The sequence below is a fragment of the Nannospalax galili genome, unplaced genomic scaffold (genome assembly GCF_000622305.1).
Source record: "Nannospalax galili isolate Female #2095 unplaced genomic scaffold, S.galili_v1.0 scaffold85, whole genome shotgun sequence".
NCBI lineage: Eukaryota > Metazoa > Chordata > Mammalia > Rodentia > Spalacidae > Nannospalax > Nannospalax galili.
In genome coordinates, this window is record NW_008358866.1 from 9,013,477 (window position 1) to 9,018,649 (window position 5,173).

The 5,173-nt window shown below is 40.1% G+C and overlaps 1 non-coding gene across 1 annotated transcript; it reads left to right on the top strand.

Moving 5' to 3' along the window:
• Window positions 1-1,509: 1,509 nt before the first annotated feature.
• LOC115068322 lies at window positions 1,510-1,638 on the top strand. Its single transcript, XR_003847689.1, has one exon. It is a non-coding gene; the product is annotated as a small nucleolar RNA SNORA40 (small nucleolar RNA).
• The last annotated feature ends 3,535 nt before the right edge of the window (window positions 1,639-5,173 follow it).

The window sequence follows — 5,173 nt, forward strand, 5'->3', positions numbered from 1 at the left end:
ATTCCCCTTGGGAATTTCACACATGCTATGTAAATTCTGGAGGTAATTTGTCTTCACAGAGTTCAAACAATGACCAGCTGACATTATCATCTTGTGTTCTTGATAGCCATATTTCTTTCTGAACAAAATATATAAAAGATTTATGTTTAAAGAATTTGTACTATTGAAAACCAAGTAGTCAGTCTTTTGTAAACCCCAAGTTGAATCCTTTTATGCGTGAAGGCAGAGGAAGTTACCAGGAAAGTGAGTCAGAAAGGAAAATTCCTGATGCCCATGAGAGCTTCGGCTGAATCAATGGGTTATGGTTTTGCTATAATTTTCCTCTTGTTTCATTCTTGTTGAGGTGACTCATGAGCTATAAAAGTTATCAATCAATTATTCAGATTGGCTTTTGTTAGCACTGAAAGAGAACATATTTAAAAATTTAAAGAATCAGCTTTATTGGGTAGTTTACATATAATAAAATCCTCCATTTACAGTGTAGTTTGATGAATTCCAGCAAATGTATACTCGTAGCCACAACCACAATCAAGTTATGAAATATTTCCATCTCTCTAAAACATTCCCTCTGTGCCTTTTTGCAGTTAATTTCATTCCCTGTCTTCTGGTCCCTGCAAATCACTGATCTGTTTTCTGTTACTATAGTTCTGCCTTTTTTAGAATTTCATATAAGGATTTTGTGTGTGTATGTGTGTGTGTGTGTGTGTGTGTGTGTGTGTGTGCACCAGAGATTGACACTGGGTATCTTCCTCTATTGTTCTCCACCTTATTTTTTGAGACAGGGCCTCTCACTGAACCTGGAACGCATTGATTTGGTTAGACTGCTGGCCAGTGAGCTCTGAGGAGCTTCCTATCTCTGTCTTGGCCCCAGCACATAACTGGCTTTTATGTTGGTGTTGGGGATATGAGTCAGATGCAATGCTTATCAAGCAAACACTTTACCCACTGAGCCATCTCCCCAACCCCTAAATGAATTTACATAGACAGAAAACATCTATATTGCCTCAATAACTCTCTGTAAAAAATTATTTATTATTATAGTGTGTGTATACACATGCACTCCAGGAATTGAACTCAGGCAGTCAGGCTTGGGTGGCAAGTGTTTTACCGAGTCCCTGGCCAGCTGGCCCCTACTTCTTCCTTTTACTGTGGAGTAGTATTCTTTTCATTTATAAGGTGTTTATTCATTCCTCTTTTGATGGACATTTGAGTTGTTTCCAGCTTTTACTCATTATGAATATAGCTGTTCTGAGCATCTAGGTATAATGTTGGTGTACACCCATGTTTCCACTTTTTTTTCTCTAGTGAATTCCTAAAGGTGATATTGTTGAGTTCTAAATGAATGCTTGACTCTTGTTCTCTTTCTGAAGTGGCTGTATTATGTTGCATTCCTAGCATTAATGGTAAGACATTACTGTTCCACATCCTTACCAACATTTGGAGTTGTCAAATTTTCACATTATAGCTACCTGTGTAGTGAAGGCTCATAGTCTTCAATTGCATTTGGCAAGCATTTTTTGTGCATTTTTGTTCAATTGGTGAACAAACATGTGAAAGACAGGTGCAAAAATAAATCCTCATTTGCAGCCCACAGCTCATTGTTCAGTGTAAGTTTTGATACATATAAGAAAGAATATGACACTGGCTGGGCAGACCCACCTTGACACTTGTGTACCCATGGAGTCATGCTGACATGACCACCCACGGGAAAAGCCAAGCTGTCTGCCCGCTCACATGCCCCGGCGGCACCCATGGTCAACTAACCACCATCATCACCCAGTGACTGTCAAGACCTGGCTGCAGTCCTCAACAAAATTAGAAATACGAGAAGTCTAGATTTCAGAAAATAAACTGGAGGACACTGGCATAAAGTTGTTGTGTGAAGCCATGAAACTTGCCAACTGCCACTCAGAGAATCTTGGATTGGAGGCCTGTGAGCTAACCAGCCATGAGGACCTAGCTTCTGCTTTTACCCATAATAAAACACTGTGGGAATCAGCCTGTTGGAGAATGCCTTGATGTACAGTGGGGTCACTGTGCTGAGTGAAGCCCTGAAACAGTTGAACTGTAACCTGCCTTCATACAAGGGCTGTGAACAACTAACTTCGATGAAGAAAATCAAGTGTTTCTGACTGCTGAGAAAAGAGAAACCCCTACTTGACATTCCTAAGCAGTGTGCAAGAGAAACAGAAATTAAGAGTGAAAATCCCATTCCAAGAAACCTGGGCTTATTCTGACCCAAAATCATGTAGAAAGGAAAGGGAGTAGATCCTTATGTTGCCACACCTCTGTGTAAGAATTATAGATCACTAGCACTCTAACGAGGTTTGATTTCCTTGGCACCCAGCTCAGGGGTGTTATGGAAGATGGATGGGATTCTTCATTTGCTAATAGAAGACATGAAGTAGGCGGTGGGGATGGAGGTGGTAGGGTGAGGGTGGAGATGGAGGAGGAGGTCTGAATGTAATGAAAATTCATTGTATGAAATTCTTGAGTTAATAAAGTTTCTCTTAAAATTATCTTCTCTTGCTGGGCATGGTGGCACACACTTTTAATCCCAGCCCTTGGGAGGCAGAGGCAGACTAATCTCTGTGAGTTCAAGGCCAGCCTGGTCTACATAGTGAGTTCCAGGACAGCTGGACACTGTCTCAAAAAGACTAAAAACAAAAAAACAAAAAAATTATCTTCTCTTGAAAAGATAAAGAAATAAGTTGCATTTGTCTAATAAAGTGCAGCCACCACTGTAGCGCTCATCCATTTCATCCTCTTGGGTCAACAGCCATTTCACATCTTTTGCCCATTTAAAAAATGAATTATTGGTCTGAATATCAATGATTTATTAGAATATGTTCTGCATCTTGTGGGCTCCCTTTTCATTTTCTTAATGTCTTTCAAAGAGCTGTGGTTTTAAAATTTGATAAATTGCTGTTTGTTAATAAGTTCTCTTATTTGTGTCCTATCTGGGAAATTTTTGCCTAACCCCAAATCATGCAAATGTTCTCCTGTTTCCTCCTCAAGTCTTACACCTTTAGCTTTTATGCTTAAGGTCCTGGATCTATGAGGATAGCACAATTAACAGAGGGATTTGTGGTAGAAATGGTCACTGATTCATTTAATAATATTTACTGAGGGGCTGGAGAGTTGGTTCAGCGGTTAAGAGCACTGACTGCTCTTGCAGAGGACCCGGGTTCGATTCCCAGCATCCACATGGTGACTATGAACTGTCCTTAACTCCAGTTCCAGGGGAATCCGAAGCCCTCTTCTGGCTTCCACAGCATTGAATGACCGGGGTGCACTCACGTATATGCAGGCAATACACTCATACACATAAAATAAAACTAATAAATAAAATATAAAAAAAAACTTACTGAGCACGTACATGTTGTATGCACAGCCAAAAAGCTGAAAACAGAGTTAACCATATGGATATGGGTAGTTTTAGAATTCCGGGAACAGGAAGCAGGAGGTTATTTGAACTCAGTCTCTGCATCTTTCTTTTCTGTTCATAGACAGGTTTCCTGTGATGTCTGTGCCAAGGAGAAGAAATAAGGTCAAGTGCAGCACCAAATTACAGACAGCAGCTCCAGACATATGTGACTGACATGCACGGGGATTTTTCTCAAGTCCCAAACCCATGAAATAATGTTTGCTCCAACTGCTGTGTCCAGGAGAATAGAGTTTACAGAGCAAACCTGGCCTCCTAGAATGTCTTCCTTCCCTAGAGAACAGGGAAGTGGAAATTGGCTGACATCCCAAACATAAAATCAGTACAAGGAACTACTTTTTCTTCTTTTTTTAATTAAAAAGATTTATTTGTGTTTGGTGTGGTGACACACACACTCCCAGCCCTTGGGAGGCAGAGGCAGGCAGATCTCTGTGAGATTGAGGTCAGCCTGGTCTACATAATGAGTTCCAGGAGGATTGGGACTAGGGAGACCCTGTCAAAAAAAAAAAAGGTGATTTTATTTATATTTTTTATTTATGTGTATGTGCGTACCCACAGAGGCCAGAAAAGGTTGTTGAATTCATTGGAGCTGGAATTACAAATTGTGAGCTGCTGAACACGGGTGCTAGGATCTGAACTTGGGTCCTCTGGGAAAGCAGGAAGTACTTTATAACCACTGAGTCATCCCTCCAGCTCTAAGGACCTACTTCTTAATGGGCTGTGATTCCAAGAGCGTTAATAGAGATGAGCAAAGGATCTGTTTGGGCATAGCTTTGAAGACAATGGTCCAGTCAAGCCTAACTGTAAATACCTATAGTTTGTGGAAACCTACTATGACTGACCTCTTAATAAACTGCAAAATTTCAATTTCCTAATAAAGAACAAGTTCTCAGCTTTATGGTATCCACCATGAATATTTCTTTTAGAATTTAAAAATTCAAACGCAATTTGTGGCTAAAAAAATAAAGGCAAGTCCTAAATGGGAACTTCCAGGGAATCCTTGAGGTCTAATTTAAACATACTCAATATTACACACACAGAGGGGACTATGCATCATGTAGCAACTACGGTTCACCCTTATTTGGCTTATTGGGAGTCACTATGTTTATTAATTTGCTTCTAGAACATGAATAGTCAAGCAAAAGTAAGCAAGCGCCTTTATATTTTATCTATGACATCACTTCCTGACGTGGCTTTACAAACTCACAGTTTTCAGACATGGGATTGTGAAATCAATTTTAGCCGTGTGTGTGTGTGTGTGTGTGTGTGTGTGTGTGTGTGTGTGTGTTTTATTTTTTTCTTTTTTGAAACGGTCTCCCTGCAAACCTCAGCTGGTGTGGAACTCATTATGTGGACCAGGCTGACCTTGATCTCATAGAGATGTACCTGTCTGCCTCTGCCTCTTGAGTCCAGACTGGGATTAAAGGCGTGCACCACCATAGCTGGCCCACATGTATTTTTAGAGTTAAGACGGAAAAAAACAGGAAAGAGTACATGTGTGAAATACATGGCAATATTCTGTGACTTGCAGGTTTGCAGACTTGCAGAATCCCTTGGAAGCTCCTAATAGCACTTGCCTTTATTTTTTATAGGCCATAAGCTATATTTTCATTTTAAAACCCTAAAAGAAATATTCATGATGGATAATACAAAGCTGAGAATTTGATTTTTATTAAGAAACATGGCCTTCTGGGACCCATTCCCTCTACTGAATTTTCCCTAGAAAAC